This window comes from Suricata suricatta, chromosome 11, assembly GCF_006229205.1.
Source record: "Suricata suricatta isolate VVHF042 chromosome 11, meerkat_22Aug2017_6uvM2_HiC, whole genome shotgun sequence".
In the NCBI taxonomy this organism is placed as follows: domain Eukaryota; kingdom Metazoa; phylum Chordata; class Mammalia; order Carnivora; family Herpestidae; genus Suricata; species Suricata suricatta.
Genome location: NC_043710.1, coordinates 15,629,138 through 15,646,889, shown reverse-complemented (window position 1 = coordinate 15,646,889; position 17,752 = coordinate 15,629,138). Strand labels below are relative to the sequence as shown.

General features: G+C 54.5%; 1 long non-coding RNA gene across 1 annotated transcript; it reads right to left on the bottom strand.

Moving 5' to 3' along the window:
- Positions 1-6,471: 6,471 nt before the first annotated feature.
- LOC115307049 lies at positions 6,472-16,929 on the bottom strand. The gene is made up of 3 exons (XR_003915536.1): positions 16,659-16,929; positions 8,434-8,574; positions 6,472-6,841 (listed from the first exon to the last, which is right to left on the bottom strand). It is a non-coding gene; the product is annotated as an uncharacterized LOC115307049 (long non-coding RNA).
- Positions 16,930-17,752: the final 823 nt, after the last annotated feature.

Sequence of the window (17,752 nt, the reverse complement as noted above, 5' to 3'; positions counted from 1 at the left end):
AGGATAAATTTACCAAAAGTTGAGATGCTGGGTCGAAGGCAGTACTTTTTCTTTTTTTTTAAGGGAAGCTAGAGGGAATACAGAGAGGATTTGAGTTAGCACTGGCTCAGGATGTCTGCCCTTACGCTTTTGCTTGTCTCTCAAAAAGCACTGTTCAACAGCAAATAACAGAACAGAATTTTCTGCCTTAAATGAAAACAATGTGGGAGAAAGGCTCACTGCTGTGGAAGTAAATGTTTGAAGGGAAACTAAATGCTATAAATTCTCCTTTTTCTATGTTTAAGTTTTCAAGGTTACTCTTGATGGTTAAGAGATTGGTACTAGAAAAAAATCACTATGACTGGGGCGCCTGGGTGGCTCAGTTGGTTGAGGATCCAGGTCATGATTTTGGCTCAAGTCATAATCCCAGGATCGTGGGATCGAGTCCTGCATCAGACTCCATGCTGGGTAGGGCGCCTGCTTAAGATTCTCTCTCTCTCTCTGTCCCTCTCTAAGATAGAAAAAAGAAAAAGAAATCACTACAACTAAATGCAAACTGAATCAAAAACCCCCGCGATCTCCCTACAGACACAAATAAATAGTATCAGAAAATCTAAAATAGAAATCAAAAGCCCTTAAATTATAAGTAATATTGAAAATGACATACCTCTCATATCTTAACTCATTGGGGAAAAAAAGACCTGATTGTTTATTTAGATTTTAGAACATAAGTGCACAGGAATTTTTGACTCCCCTCTTTTGATGTCAAAGGAGATGTGTTGTTTTTTTTTTTGTCACAATTGACACATAATACTTTGTTCGTTTCAGTTGTATTGCATTTTAAAACTTTTTTAATGTTTATTTTTGAGAGAGACAGCATGAGTAGGGGAGGGTCAGAGAGAGAGGGAGACACAGAATCTGAAGCAGGCTCCAGGCTCTGAGCTAGCTGTCAGCACAGAGCCCGACGCGGGGCTCGAACTCATGAGCCGTGAGATCATGACCTGAGTCGAAGTCAGACGCTCAACCGACTGAGCCACCCAGGGGCCCCTATGTGTCCCGCATTTAAAATTTTCAGATCAATAGATAGATAGATATATTGCCATATTGCCCTCGATAAAAGTGATACCAACTTACCATCTTACCAGCGGCCTGTGACAGTGCTATTTACCCGCTCCCTTGGAGTGGGCAGCCTTGTGGAGTGACAGAGAGGCCAGGCAGGGCTGGGGAGTAGAGGGCCAGGCAGTCCTTTGCCCTCATTGGACTGGGCTGCTGAGGGGGTAGACTGGGTGCTCTTGCAAGCTCAGGGTGAGCAGGCAACCGGAAACGTGGGTGCTGACAAGACCCTTGAACTTGCAGATCCCTGCACCGCAGCCCCAACAAGCTCTAAAATAAGGGAATGGCACCCCATCCCCACCATCCCAGCAGCTGGTCTCTTATGGGGACTGACAGAGTACATGGGAAGATTGAGGCCTCAGACCAAGAACTGGGAAGGTTGACCCGAAAAAGCTGAGCCCGTGTATAGAAATGGCCGTCTTGCAACTTCCTCTCACAGTTGAGACACTGGGAGAGGCTCCTCGGGCCCCAGCCAGCGCCGCCTGGGCCCCTCAGGCTCCCCAGCACCGGGCTGGCTCTTTAGAGCAGGAGCACCTCTAACGGATATTTACTCAGGGCCTCCGTGGGCCAGGGGACCCAGAGAGACAGACTCCTGCGCTTGACGGGCTTGTCCTGGAGCGGGAAGGACAGGGATCAGCACATGTTTGAGCGCATCCCACTGCAGGTGGGAAGGGAACGGCGCTATAGAAAGAGTGGCCAAGCGGGTGAGGCAGGGCAGGCCTTGCCCGCCCCCTCCAGCAGGAGGTACTTGACCAAACTCCGGAAGCCAGTGAGGGCGCCAGCTGAGCGGACATCTGGGAGAAGAGCTCTAGGCAGCGACCCCAGCCCTGCAAAGTATGGGCCAGGAACCGCAGGGGGCTCATGTGACAGGAGGGGAGAGAAGTGAGAGGCTGGGGCAGGTAGGGCCTGAGTGGCAGTGAGATTTCGTTTTGACTCTGAGTGACACGGAGGTGCCCGTGAAGGGTGTCTTCCCTCAGGCACTCAGAAAGTGCTTGTGAGGGCAGCTGGGGGGCTCAATCCGTTAAGCGTCAGACTTCGGCTCAGGTCATGATCTTGCCTTTAGTGAGTTCGAGCCCCGCATTGGGCTCTGTGCTGACAGCTGGGAGCCTGGAGCCTGCTTCGGATTGTGTGTCTCCCTCTCTCTCTTCCCCTCCCCTACTTGCACTCTGTCTCTCTCCCTCTCAAAAGTAAACAAACACTAAACTTTAAAAAAAAAGAAAAGAAAATGCTTGTGGGCCAAGACAAAGGCAAGGGGAAAGAGCAGGCAGTAACTCACACAATCCCAGGGGACAGGCGTGGGAACTGAAGCTCGAGGCTCTGGTGGGTGGGAGGTGTACCCAAGGCCACACAGCTGGTGAGTGGGGGGAGGTGACTGCAGTGGTCCTGGGGCCACTGTCCCTTCCTCAAGTCTCCCCCCCGCCCCCGTGGCTATTTCCCTATCTAAAACTCCTCCTTCGTTCTTGCTTGTCCACAGGCTGGAGTCCAGCTCTGAGGCCTATGCTGGAGCCCCCAATGCCCAGGGTCCAGCGCCTCTCCACCCTCCCCCACCCACGTGGACCAGCCCCACCCCCACCTCCAGCCAGAAGACACTACTCAACATTCCCAGAACCTCTTTCTCAATCTCCCAGGCCTTGCTCACAGGCCCACCCCTTCCACACCCTACGGCCTCTGTCTTTTGTGGGCTCTCCTCCTCCAGGCTGCCCTCCAGACACACCATTCTCCCCTAACCTCCACCTCTCCCCAGCCCTCCTGAGTCTCTCCCCTTACTCTGCACCAGCCCCTGCCCCCAGCTCCCCAGCCCCAGCAGCCAAGAGGCACGGGTCTCCAGAGCAGCCCAGCCTCCTCTGAGGTCCGAATCTCGGCCACCCCTCCTCACCCCTGACGCTTGCTGACCAGCCCTGCAGACTGGGAGCTCACCTCCTGGCCACATCACTCAGCCTCCGGCACCTCAAACCCACCACCACCCACAGCGACTTCCTTCTGCTCACCGCGGGCAGTCCTCCCTGCCCCCGCCCCAACATAACCCCAATGTCTCACTGAGGACAGGATGGCTTCCCCTCCAAGCGGAGGCCCCCTCCTCTGTGCAGCCCCTCCACCTTCGTCCTCTACCTAGGTACCCCTGGATCGTTCCCTACAATTGGCTGTGTGGCCTCTGGGCAAGCTCCTTCCCCTTGGGGAAGCTCAGAAAACTCGATTCCATAGAGGGGTCCACGAGCCTCACCTTCCAGAATCGTTCAAAGGCCTGAAAGAAATCATCTGTAAGTCTTTTCCTAATATACAGAAGGGGTCCATTTAGTGCCCATCCACCTCACTGGCCTCCACACATGACTACTGAGACCTGTGAAGGTTTAGGAGTGTGGCTCTGGACACCTTGATTTGAATCCTGTCCTTGCCCTTTAGTCGCGGTGTAGCTGAAGGCCTGAGGGCCCCCATCTGGGAAATGGGGGCAATGATAGGCCGCACCCACGAGGTTGTGAGCATTCCATGAGGTAGCATGTATGATGTTCGTGTGTGGGGTGCATACCCGGCGTCCTTCCAGAGGGAGGAAGGCTCGGCCTGTCCCTGAAGGCTCAAGGTCCCAGCAGAGGTCCTCTTCTTGGGCTCCTTGGGAAAAGAGAGATGCGGGGAGCCACGAAGCTGCTGGAGGAGCGCCCCATGACAGTCGCACCCCTCCCTCCTCTGCCCCACTGACACTTCTCTCTCACCCTGCCCGTGTGAGCAGCCAGCTCTCAGGAGGGGAAAGCCAGACAGAAAAGGGGCCCAGGTCTGGAGCAGGAACCCTGTGATTGGATGAGAGGGGCCTTTTGAAAAGAAAAAGGAAAAGGTAATCATTTTACAGCCGCCCTCATGGGCCCAGCGCATTGGATCCTTACAGGAAGTCTATGGGATAGGGATGGGCTCCATTTCCCGGATGAGGAACGGGGCTCAGAGCGGACACTCTTCCGGGTTATGGGGCAGAAAGGGCCAGACTCAGCACTGGACCCAGGCTTGTCTTACCCCAAAGCCTATGCTCTCGGCCCAAGGGTGCCTAGTGTGTAAGCCATGAGTCCTTGGGGAGGGGTCTCTGTGCATATGACAGGAGGGCCCCGAGGGGCGTAGGAGTTGGGGGGAAACCTCGTCTTTTGAGCTGTGGGGCCCAAGGCCGGTTTCATGCCGCCCAGGGGTCCTGGGTGGGGGGTGGGGGTACCGCCCAGGGTGCGGAGCTGAAGGCATGAGGCCTGGAAGGAGTTAACTGCATGAGGGGCCTGAGTGAATCAGAGGCTCCACAGCCTGCGATGGAAATTCCCTGTGCATGGCGTGTGGTCACCCAGAAAAGGGAAATGGTGCTTTTCGGAGCAGGGGACAGCGGGGGCTGGAGCCCAGGAGCAGACGCCTTCCCCGGGTGGGGCTGGCGAGGGTGTTGTGACCGAAGACTCCTGGGCTTAGGTCCTGGGTGGGAAAAGGGAGGTGAGGAGCCACCAGACCAGGCCAGGCGTGGTCACTCTCCAGTGTGCCCATGGGCCCTGACGGATGGGTAGGAGTTCACCAGGCCCAGAGGAAGGAACGGCACTCAGGCCGTGGGAACTACTGGCACCAAAGCACAGGGGTATGACTCAGCATGAGAGTCTGCCCCCCATGCTTTTTCTGGAGAACTCTTTCCTGTCCTTCAGGGCCCATCCCAAGTGATACCCCTTCCCACCCTGGGGAACACCATCATTGCCTCTCCATGTCCCAAGGCCTCAGGTTCCATCTGGGAGCTTTCAGAATTTTGTATCTCATCTGCCTTCTCCACGGGACTATGGCCGGGGGCCAAGTTGTAGCTTTAGAGGCAGCTTGCACCCAGCATAGAGCTGGCACCAAGTAGGCGCTTGGTCTTTGTGAAATGACAATTTCGCAGGACAGGGCTCTCAGGCTCGGAGAGGTTAGGAGAAACTCAACCGGCCAGCTGGCTTGGCTGAGCAGGGCTCAGGCCAGCGCTTCTGCTCAGCTGGGACTTGGTGGGAGAGAAGGCATTCTTCCCTGAGAGCCAGGCAGCGGCACTGGGCACTGACAGCCCTGCCGGGGGGGGGGGGGGGGGGGGGGGGGGGGGGGGGGGGGGGGGGGGGGGGGGGGGGCAGGGGGAGGGCGCCATCTGACCACTATGCTGTCCAAAGCCTACTTCTCTCTTAAGCATCAGGTCACCCCTTCTTTCGCCCTTGTCACAGTGCTGGGAGACTTCTGTCCTGCGAGTAGGGAGACTGCGAGATGGGGCCAGCGGCAGCCAGGGAGAAAGGGAATAGGGTGGTAAGAAATCCCAAATCCCAATCCAGACGCTCTCTAGCTATGTGGTCTTGTATGTGTGGTTTCCCCTCTGAGCCTCGGTTTCCACTTTACGATGGAGGTCATGGGATAGGCTCCTTCTGGGGATGGAAAGATGGGACTGATGTCACCTGGAAACCTCCGCACCGATGTGAGGAAGCTGGTCTGGTCTCAATAATGAGTATTACTTATGCGGCCTGTTGTCTCTCCTTGGAATGGTCTCCTGCTGCAGGATCGTCCAGCCTGCCCCTTCCTAAGCCGGCGTGCTGCAGCCTCACGCCCAGTGTCCCTTGGCACCGCATGAGGGCCTGTGCCCCACACCAGCCCAAGGAGAGCAGTGGCTGGGTCCTCCTGTCCAGAAGCATGCCCTCTGAAGTCCCCAGGTGCCCCACGTTCCACCATGGCACCCCAGATTCCTTGGGTCCTGTGAAGATATAGATGCAGGGCGCCCAGGGAAGCCACCCTCAGGAGGCATGGGTGGCATGGCGGCAGCCATTGGCGTTGGAGCTTTTCCAAGCACGAAGGGGAACTGAGAAGTGTGGGAATGTGCCTTGGGCCTGCCTGAGGTTGGGGGGCCGGGCTCTGGTGGGAGGGGCTGTTCCAAGGAGTCCAGACTGATGGGGTCCTGAGGGCGCAGAGGAGAAGGGGACCCGCCGGCCTGTGACTGTGGGGTTGGGTGTCACCGTGAGGTGCTTAGAGGTTGTCCAGACAGAGCTGGCCAAGCAGTGGGAGGCTGGGGAGCTGTGTGGAGAAGGAAAGAGGAAGCCATGGGGAGAGGGGGATGGGGCTGCTGGGGATGGAGTGGGAGTGGGGGCTGGGGGCCTGGAGCCACTTTGCCGCAGCCACTTCACTTCTCCCGGTTTCGGTTTGTAAATAGCTGCCGGCTCCGTGCAGGCGGGATGGGCCCTGCCCCTTCTGTGGCCTGTGTCCAGGGAGGCCCAGGCCTGAGTAGCTGCAGATATCCGAAGCCTGGATTTGAGGACCCCAGGAGGCCTCGAAGCTGGCCCGGCCTCTTTCATGGTTGGGCAGGTTTCGGTGGGCCCAGCACTGGGCAGCCCCAACCTGTGGTCACTGAGGTAATGCAGCTGGGGCAGAACTTGATGACTTGGCCACATCGGGCTTATTTATAACTGGGCCTCCGTGGGCAGAGGCAGCTGCTGAACCGCCAACTCAGCACTTGGGCTGGCCCAGGGCACCGAGGCAGGGCACAGGACAGTGGGGGCCACGCCAGCCCGATGGTCCCGCGGCCTGGGCCTCGGGGCCTTGGGATCCTCAAGGCCTCTGTGGCTGGAAGCAGGGCTTGTGCCGTCTGTGTGGCACAGGCCTCGAGACTTAGGGCTTGTACGTGTGAGGTGGGCATCTCAGCACCTCCTAGACCAAGAGGGCGTCTGAACTCAGTCAGTGGACTGCTCGGTTCCCAGGGGGCTCATGCCTCGGCCTTCTGGGAAACTCTTCCTCCAGAAGTCAGGCACTGTCAGCAAAGTCAACAAGAAGCAAAGTCATCTCCCCTCCCCTTCTTGCAATAGCAGTGCTTAAAAACAAAACAAGACGCGTTCAGGAAAAGGGCAATGCCGACTCCTGAGGCCTGGCCCTGATGGTGGCACTTCAGGCACCTGACAGAGGGGTAAAGATGTGGCCCTACCCGCCCCTCCAAAAGACCACTTATCTTTCCACTGAGTAAGAGTGGGGTGGGGTCTTCCTAAGGTCTTCAGGGAATAAAGAGGTTCTTAAAACCTTTCTCCCCACTTTCAAATCCTTCTGGATCAACCTTGTTACCTATGACCCTCTCTCCCATCAACACCTCATTTCCCAAATTTGGTCCTGACCTCCCCACCTCCAAGCCTGGTTCCAGTCTGGCCCCCTGCTTGGCATGTCCTTTCCTTCCCCCTAGTCTCACCAAAGCCCATGCCAAGCCTTTCTCTGAGGGTCCCAGCCTCCATGCCTACCTTTCCCCAAAGCAGAGGTTCTTGAAATACAAAATTCAAGGGAGATGTCAGAATTGGAACAGAAATGGGTGAGAGATTTTAGATCATGGGGGCCACAATCACTACATAAAAGAGGAAGCCAACGCCCACAGGGGGTCAGGGATGGCCAAAGGCACTCAGTGAGCAAAGAACAGAGCCGAGACCAAAACCCTGTGCCCTGACTCCTGACCTGGATCTCTAATCCCTGGACCTCTGACCTCCTGGGCCCAGCTTGGCCTTGAGTGATGGCCCTGCCTGGCCCCCCACACCTGGCAAAAGTTCTTGGGAATGGGAAGGATGGGAACTGGTGTGGGGGGTGGGCACGTGAGGCCATCCACTGCCCAGGTTTGGGGCCTGGCATGGCAGGCCTACTCAGGCCCCTCTGGGCAGGGTTGGGGTGCCCAGCCCAGAGCCGCCCAGGGCTGCAGCTGCCCCTGTTTCCACATCGGCAGTAGCAAGTCCGGCGCCTGAGAAAACAGGAAGCGCCCAGTCACCACAGGAAGCGTGTGTGCGCAGCCTCCCCACCCCCGGCCCATTGCAAAACGCCAACAGCCCCATTACCACAGGCACCACACAGTGGCGGGCAGAAACGCTTTGGCGGCCAGTCCTGCCGAAGAACTGGACAGACAGACTCCAGCCCTCACTTGCCTTGGCCAGGCCACAGGGTGAATGTCCAGCTATGGCCTTCGGGAGCCCGGGTCCCCTAGGGTTCAGGCCTCGTGCCTGACTCTGGATTCTCAGCCCGATCCTAGACTGGTCTAGGCTAAGCCTGCTTTGGACATCATTAAATCAGAATATGGGGTCAGGGGTCATAGAGAATCCATTTCTCTGACCTGGTAGCTGGCACTGGAGGGCTCTGTGCCTTTTCAGACCCTGACAAGGCCTGACGCCCAAGCCTCGCTGAGGCCAGGCTGTTGGCCTAGATCCCTCCACCCCCACGACCCCAGGGAGCCATCTGCTGTCAAGTCCACACCTGCCACGCCCTCTGCCCAGCCCTCGCCCTTCCCAACGGAGACTTTACCGGCCCCTGGGGTCCTGCTCAGGCTAGCCTTTAGGAGACCTGGGCCCCTCCTCATCCCGCCCTGCCGGCCCGACTCACCTCCCATTTCTGGCCACCCGGCCTCAACCCCTGGAAGAAGATGGGAGCGCAGCAAAGCTGAGGCCCTGTGCCTGGGGAGGCCTGTGCTCCTCCAGCCCCGGGGACAGCAAGGAAAAGAGAAGAGAGCAGAGCATTTCATGGCTATAATAAATCAAAGGGGGAAGTCAGAGCAGGAGAAATAAGAAACTTCCCTACCCTGGGCACAGGGACCTGCCAGGCAGCGGCCCCCGGCACCCCACAGTCTTCCCTCCTCCCTTCTGCCTCCCTGGCCAGGGCCCAGATCCAGGACCTACTCTCAGGCCTTGGGACCCCACCTGCCCAGAAGTCTCCCGGGCGCCCAACAACCTTTCTTGCTGTGCACCCTGGGTCCAGGCGCCCCTAGATGGGGCTTCAGTTTCCTCCTCATGGACATAGAAATCCCTGGGGGTGCTGAGGGGGGGTGCTAGTTTGGAGAGTGAATGGTCAGGCTGCCTAGCAGAGAGGGCTGAAGATGGGTAGTACCCCTCTGAACAGGATGAAGAGATGAAGGAGATGAAGGGAGGGAGGGGAGGCCTTCTGGGAATTCCTGGTGAACAGTTGGGCTCAGCAGGACAAATGTCTGGGAGAGGGGACTGGAGGCCAAGGCAAGAGGCAGGAGTATGGAACAGAGGTGGAGAGAGCCCCAGGTTGTGAGAGCAAGCAGGGCCTTGACTTCAGCTCAGCTCCTGCACTCTCTCAACCAAGACCAAGGGGCCCAGGGCCTGAGGGACACTGTTTGCCCCCCCCCCATCATGTCTTCCTGAAGTGTCCACTCAACACAGAGATTGAGAGGGGACATTTTTCTAAGGCAGGGGGAAAGCTCGCGTATTAAAAAGAAGAATGGGGGGGGCCTGGGCAGCTCAGTCGGTTAAGCATCTGACTCTTGATTTTGGCTCAGGTCATGATCTCTTGGTTTGTGAGGTGGAGCCCCGCTTCGGGCTTTGCGCTGACTGCACAGAGCCTGCTTAGAATGCTCTCTTTCCCTCTGCTTGCTCGCTCTCTTTCTCAAAATAAATAAACTAAAAAAAAAAAGGATGCAAATCTGTATGAATTTTTAAGATAAAATAAGGAATTTCAGAAACATTTTGGCTTCTTTTGGGGTGACTCTGAGTCATGCACCCCAGCAGACCCTCCTCCAGTTCCATTAGGGTGCATTGCGGAGACCCAGGCTGTCTCCACTTGAAGCCCTCCTGAGACAGACCCCAGGGGTCTCTGCTCTCACTGCAGGCAAATTCGCCTCAGCCCCAGCCCTGGGTCTGCGCATCATGACTCCTGGACAGCTTCCAGCCTGGAGTTCAAGGCTAACAGAAGAGCCTGGCAGGGCCCAGGATCCCTCTGAGCCTTTAACATCCTGCTGCTTCACTCACAACCTTGTCAGGCAGATGAGACAAGAAAACTGGCAGTGACTGTTGGGAGCCCAGGCTGCAAGCCAGACAGATCCAACAGGATGAAGTGTGATACTCTGGACCAGTGAGCGCAACTCCCACCCTCAGTTTCCCCACTTGGAATACCTTGAAAATTTGCAAAGAAAGACAAAGGGGATCACAGAATAGGGCCTTGGGCTGATGGGGGAGCCTGTGCCACACAGTGGCCTCCTGCCCGCTGCATCTCCTCCCAGAGGCACCTATTTCCTCCCTCCTTTCCCTTTCACCTGCCTGAGGCGTGAGAACCTCATCTCCCTGCTCTTCCCGGCACCCCCAGGGCCCCTGGCCTCGCTCTGACCTGTCCTGATCTGGGAGAGTGTTAGCGCTGAGGTTCCCAGCCTTACCCCAAGGGGCTCCCTCTGTGAGATGAGACTTTGGAGGCCCAAACTCCTGCTCTGGCAGGACTCCCCATTTCTGTTCGCACACAGCTCCTGCCCTCACACAACACCTTGCTTCCATCCTCAGAAAGCCACACTGCTTGAGGTTTTTAATTTTTAAGTTTTTTTACTTATTTTGAGAGAAAGAGAAAGTACAAGCAGCGGAGGGGTAGAGAGAGCAAGAATTCCGAGCAAGCTCTGGCCTGCTAGTGCAGAGCCCGTTGCGGGGCTTGAACTCACGAACTGTGAGATCATGACCAGAGCCAAACGCCGTCGCTTAACCCACGGAGCCACCCTGGCACCCAAGCCACAACTTTTTAAACAACTGGTGGCATTCACTAGGTGCTTTACATAAGTAACATCTCAGAATCCTCACAAGTATTCTTATCCCTGTTTCAAATATGAGGAAACAGGCTCAGAAGAGAGGAGGGTCAGCTACCAGAAAGGAGCAGCTCTGAGGTGAGAATACAGTTCCGTCTGCCAACCCAGGGAAATCCTATGCAAACCATGAGGCAAAGCAACACCTCTTTGTTTAGAAAAAGACTGTGAGCCTTTTGGGGTGTCACTGCTGTCCAAGCCCAAGGTCCTGGCCCATTCCCAGCTCCCCTGCCCTGTCCCCATCACCAAAGTCGCTCACTTCTCCTGGTCCTAGTCGTAAGATGTCAGAGTTGGAACAATTCCAGCCTCAGGTGCCCATGAGAGCAGAGGTTATAAAAGCAGAAAGGTGGGCAGTCTCCGGGATCAAGGGCTCTCCTTGGCACCCGGCCCTGGGCATGAGCACCCAGCAGTGACACTTAACTCCCCAGGGAGAAAGCCTCAAGGGAGCAGTGTTCCCTGCTAGCTACAACCAAGGCGCTGATGCCAGACATTCGTGGATTGAACACTCAGCTCCACAACAGAGACCATCCCCTGACTAAGTGACTTCACCCTCAAATGGAGAGAAAAAAATGCCTCTCTTGGCCTGGAGATTTCACAGAAGGGAAATTTGTTTCTAAAAGCCAAGAGCTCAGCCCCATTTCATGCATGGTCTCATTTCAGCCCCATGACAGTTTTGACAGGGTGGTACTATTATTACGCCCATTTTACAGATGAGAAATCTGAGGTGAAGGAGTCTTCCAGAGATCACATGGCTCTGCAGGGGCCTGAACCCCAATCCTGTGCACCTACAAGTCAGATGCATTTATACTGCCTCAGAGAGGTTCCCCTTCCTTTCTCCTAGGAACTGTTCTCTGCCACCACCAAGCCGCAGGGTCAGGGGCCTTGAGTGGCAAGCTGAACCATGACTGGATGGCCCTGCCCAGCTGCGGTGCAGTCCCCAAATGCCTGACTGCCCTTGCTCTTGGGTTGGGCTTGCGGATGGCTTCCTGGGCACGCAAGGGGCTGGGGCCAGCTGCAGCAGGGACTCCTCCAGGCGGTTCCCCCACCATATTGTTTGAGGCCCATCCCAGGTAGGTGTCAGCCTCCTGCAGAGGGGTGTAAGCTCCTATAGAGGCCTTCCCCTTAAGACAAGGAAACTCAGAAACCAGACTGGAGCTTCTCTCTGGTTTAGACGCTTTCCAAGGCCCTGGCAGAGGCCTCGGCAAATTTACATTTGTGATTTTCTGGTCTCTTTCTTAATGAGGACCTCAAATTGTAGAAGCATCAGGCTCTACACAACCTAGCTCTGTCCCCAGGCTGGGGACAGTGGAAATTGTTCCATCCTCCTCTCCACTTGCCTTGTGCTCCCTGGCTCTGGGACCCCCAGTGGCAAGTGAGACCCCCCACTTTGACATCTATGCAACGAGAATGAAGCCAGGAGTCAGGCGGGTACTGCAGGAGCAAGGAGAAGGGATCAGGGTACCCATCCTTTACAAAAGGCTCAGCTCTGCAGAGGGCTTTCACCAGCCCGCATTTGTTGCATCTCCCAACAGCCCCGTGGAGCAAGGGGAGCCATCTTCCCCCGTTTTCCAGCTGAGATAACTGAGGCTGGGAACAGAAAGTGCCGGCCAGAGCCCCTCCCCCACGGGCCCCGGGAGGCCCCGCCCAGGATGCCCAGCCCGGCTTGGAGGGAGTAGGGGATGAAGAGGGTGCGGGGACGGCGCGGCGGAGGCAAGGGGAGGCGGCGGCGTCCCGCACTGTCTCACCGCAGGACCGACCTCGGCGCTTATCTGCTCGGGCAGCTTCCGCCCCCCACCCCAGCCTCCGCCGCAGCCCGGTCCCCCGCCCCCGCCTCCGGAGGGCCCCTCCCCCGGCGCCCGCCCCCTGGGAGCCGAGTGCTGCTGCAGGGCGCTGCCCGGCGGAGCGAAGAGGGGCCCGGCCCCCAGGTGAGGAGCCGGAAGTGATCAATAACGCCGGGGGGCGGGGCACCTTCTGCCTCCTTCCCGCCGCCCCCGGCCGAGCGGGGCTCCCCTGGGGCCAAGCTGGGAGGGAGGCTGAGAGGGAAGAGGAGCGGGGTCCCCTAAAGGCCGGAGAGCAGGAGGAGCGGCTCGGTCGGTCTGCACGGGGTTCGGAGGGACACGAGCCCACCTCGAACACCAACGCACAAGTGCACACGCACACACTAGTAACGCCCATGGGCGTCGCTGGCACAGATGTGGGAGGGAAGAGAGAAGTGGAGACACCTTAGAGAAAGTGAAAAGCAAGCCACAAACGGGAGCAGACGCCCGCCACGTGCAACCGGCAAAGGTTAAGCATCAAAAATACATAAAGAACTCTTGCAAATCCATAGGGGAAACAAACAAACGAACAAAAAAAACAAATCCGTCAGAAAAATTGATAAACGACGTGAACGAGAAGAGGAAGCACACGTGTTCAAGTGAACATCTCAAGGGATGCTCAAGTTCGCTGGTAGTGAAGGAACAACAGCGACGACCACGGGGGGATGCTGTTTCACAGCACTGGAAGGGCAAGAAGTAAGCCTGAGGGCACCCAGTGTTGGAGAAGCCGCGCAAGCTGCGCATCGCGAGCCAGCAACTCTGTGTAACCACTGGAGAAGACAATCTGGCCTTATCTTATAATGCGGAGGCGCAGCATATCCCCACCCCCCAGGCATAAAATCAAGAGAGACCTTGGCTTGAGCTCCAGGAGACCTGGGCGGGATCGCTCAAAGATACGCTGTTCTTAATAGCAAAACTCTGGGAGTAACCCAGATGTCCACGAACGAGAGCGGGTAAACAAATTACAGTGGATTCATCCACACAGCGATAAGCCGTTCAGCAGTTAAGCAAGCAGATGACCCAGTTTCATGTCATAACATGAATGCATCCTAGTACCATACTGTTGAGTGGAAAAGCCAGTCCCAGAAACAAACACTTAACCTTCCTGTGAAGTTCAAAACCAAGCCAAACTATATCTCCACAAATAGCAATGTTGGTTCCTTCCTTCTAATACTTTTGTTATTAGGAGATGACAAAAGACTCAAGAGTAATACTGAGAAATTATGAGAACCTATAAAAAAATAGAGTCGGTTTACCAGGTATCAAAGGAATACATAAAAATAAGTTGCCTTCCTGTCAGCTATCAATGAATCGTTCAGAAGGTAATTGGAAATATCCTATTCAAATTATCTGCAAAAATGTAAGATATCTTAAACTTATTAATAGTTAGGCAGGGCCTAGATGAAAACAATTGTAAGAATCACCGAAGAAAGTAAAAGAAAACCTTAGAACAACTTTTATTTTTCTAAGCTTTAAAAAGAACCAAGGGCCGCCTGGCTGGCTCAGTCGATGGAGCATGCGACTCATGATCTCAGGGTTGTGAGTTTGAGCCCTGCGTTGGGTATAGAGATTACTTAAAAATAGAGGCACCTGGGTGGCTCAGTCAGTTGAGCATCCGGCTTCAGCTCAGGTCATGATCTCACGGGTTCTTGGGTTCAAGACCCTCGTCGGGCTCTGTGCTGACAGCTCAGAGCCTGGAGCCTGTTTCAGATTCTGTGTCTCCCTCTCTCTCTGACCCTCCCCTGCTCACGTTGTCTCTCTCTGTCTCTCAAAAATAAATAAAACACAGAAAAAATTTTTGAAATAAATAAAATTGTAAAAAAAAAAAAAAAAGAGGAGCACCTGGGTGGCTCAGTCAGTTAAGTATCTGCATTTTGATTTCAGCTCAGGTCCTGATTCCATGGTTTCAAGAGGGAGCCCTGTGTTGGGCTCTGTGCTGAGTGCGGAGCCTGCTTGGGATTTACTTTCTGCCCCTTCCCTACTCCCTTGCATGTGTGTGCTCTCTCTCTTTCAAAATAAATAAACACTAAAAAAAAAAGAAAAGAAAAGAAAAGAAACTTAAAAAAGAAAGAAAAAAACTGACCATCACAAAATTCAGGTTCCCCCAAGAAGGAGGCAGGGAGATGGGATGGGGGGGCGGGGGCAGGGACAAGTAAGCAAATATATCAGTAAACACATAAACTAAGTAAAGGAGGGCCTGCAAACACCCAGATGGCCATGCATCAGGCGGAAGAAGTATCTACATTTGTGCTTCTGAAAGGGAAAGACAGACATTAAAGTCTTTTGGACTGACTTTTATTCAGGGTATAGGCAAGACGTTGTCTTTCTTTCCAGAAGCCCACATGGAATGGGGGGAAAGGCCTGTGCATGCAGGGGAGAGGGCTAAAAAAAACCCCTAAGACACACAACATTAAGGGCCATCAGCCTGGACAGATTCAGATCATGGAGGGGGCAGCCTTGTAAAAGGGCTGAATTTCAATCAACAGAAATGACAGAAGGGGGGAAATATGCCAGGCCTGCCAGGGGGTGGCACGGTGATTACAAAGGGGGTTAGAAAGAGAGAACCAAGCAGAAAGAAGTGAGGCATGGCTGGACGTGGGCTGCCCAGGAAGGGTTGTGCTGCGGAATTGCTAGGGCATCCTCTGGCCAGGGCTCAGGATCTGGGGGAGAAAACACCCCAGAAACTCACTAGGGAGCTAAGACTGCTCTAGGAGAGAGGACTTGAGAGAGGTATAAGGTCAGGCGTTCCTGAGGGGCAGATTCAGTTTGGAGAGACTGCACCTGAGGCTGCTGTAAGAGAGGCAGACTTCATTTCACAGCTGTGCTCCTAGGCAAGGTGCTCACCGCCCTGAGCCTCAGAGGCCTTTCTACAAGAGGTTGCCGCCGGCCTGTGGACCCAAAGCAAGCCCTGAGAAGGAGAAGGCCACACTCTGGAAGCAGAAAAAAATGTGCATCAGCCCCCACCCTAGAGCATCTAGCCCTGTGCAGCCAGAGGAGGGGAAGGTTGTCAGAAAATTGGCAATGCCAGACCGTGATGGTCACGCAGCCCCCGCCTTGTCAGCAGGCCCAGGCCCAGAGGCAGTCCTCCCTTCTGGAAATAGAGGGCTGAGACCTGGCTGTTGAAAATGGGCCCCACCCCAAGATACCAGAGCCAGGAACGTGTTAAAGTCAGACCCAGTGAGGTCAGAGAAATGGGTCTGCAGCCCCCCTCAGTCAGACGCCTCCCAGCCACTCAGATCCAAGCTCTGTCTAGGCCCGTCTGCCCTGCTAAAATTTTTCTGCCCAGAGCCAAGACCCAGGAGGTCCCTGTGGCTTCCAAACCAATGGATAAATGTGTAGGAAAACACTCATCTGTGCTCATCTGTGCTCAGCAAGGAGAGGACAGAGGATGGTCCCCACCTTGTGTCTCTATCTGTTCCTTGCTATAACATTTTCTTTATACCCATGTATCCACTCGTGTAAATAATTATATCTAACCCTTAAATAGAACTTTTCATATGCCAGGCATAGTTCTAAGTGCTCTGTGTGTATTTATTCATTTACTCCTGACAACAATCTCAGATGGTAATTCACTTTACAGATGAGGAAACTGAGGCATAGGACGTCAAGTAATTTGCTCCAGGAAGTCTGGTACAAAAATCTGGCTGTCTTAACCATAAAGCTATGAGGCCATCAAATACATACATACAGGGGCGCCTGGGTGGCTCAGTCGGGTAAGCGTCCGGCTTCGGCTCAGGTCATGGTCTCAAGGTTCATGGGTTCGAGCCCCGTGTCAGGCTCTGTGCTGACAGCTCAGAGCCTGGAGCCTGTTTCAGATTCTGTGTCTCCCTCTCTCTCTGACCCTCGCCTGCTTACACTGTATCTCTCTGTCTCTCAAAAATAAGTAAAAAAACAGAAAAAAAAATCAAACACATACATACATAAAGGTGAGATTTTATATACATATGTATATACTTTTACATAATTGCATAAATGTGATCATATACATGTTTTTATGTGCTTTTAAATGTTCCATTTATGTTTTTCCTCCCCCCAACCATGGAATCCCTATTATCACTTAATGTTTGATCTTCTACATTTTTTATTATTCACAATTATACATGGACTTCTATATACTGATACCTATAATCACATATACAGAGTTCCTTTTGTCATTTTTTAAGAAGAGCAGATCATATTAAATAAATACTTCTGCATCTTTCTTTTCTCACCTGGGAGCCCCTGGCAGATCTAATCCTCTGTTTTTAACAGCCACACATGAGTCCACACAGTCTTTCCACCTGGTCCTCTCTGCTCTTGCTCCTCTTCTAGACTCCCGCCGCCCCATGTGCTTGTTCCTTTACTCCATTAGGGGGGTTGACGATGGACATTCCAGGCCAGGAAGAGGAAAGGACGGTGAGGAGGCAGCCAGGTGACATTTCTGGCTGGGTCTTGCCTCGCCCTCTCGCCCTCTCGCTAGGGGCCAGCAGCCCTCAGGCCCGAGGCAGGAATGCTGACTTGACTGTGTTATTGTGAAATCATTTGTGTATTGTGAAGTGCTTTGCATATGATTAGGTGATTTGCATACAGGGGGGGTTGCATCTTTGACATCCCGGAGCAGCATCACTGAGTGTCTCCCTCCCTTGGCCAAGAAACCAACCCAGGGCTTCCACTTCAGAACTCTTGCCTGTGGGCTTGGTGTGGTGACGCGCAGCGGGCTTTCGGAGGAAAGCTGATCCCCCCTGGAAGGAGTTGGAGGTCTAAGAAGGGCAGACGTCAGAGTGTGAGTCAAACAGAGCACCAGGTGCAGTATGTGCCCTCAGAGGCCCCAGTAGGCGACAGCAACACAGGACAGCTGAAGGGGACTACCATGGGTGATGCATGAGTGTCAGAGGCTTGGAGACCCCTACCCTGTCGCAACCTCTGCCCAAGTGGGTACCCACGTGCCCCATCCTGAATATTATACAGACTTGGCTGATAACCAAAGATGCAATGTGGAACTTCCAAGCCAGACTCCCATCCCCCCTGGAAGTAAGAAGGGCTGTCACACGCTCTGGGCTCAGGGACACCCAGGTTGAAACCTGGCTCTGTCATCTGTGCCACCATGTGACTCCGGGCTAACAGGACCCACCTCATTGAGGCAGAATGAGGATTCAGTGAGATAATGCAGATGGAGTGAACAGCAAGTAATAGTGTCCAGTAAATTGTAGATATAATTGCAATGCTATTTACTATTGGCTGCCCGAGTCTGAGGGCAGGCTTACCTTCCTCTAGGTGAGGGAAACAAAGGGAGCTACCTCAGGTTTGGGGTTCCAAGTAACAGTGT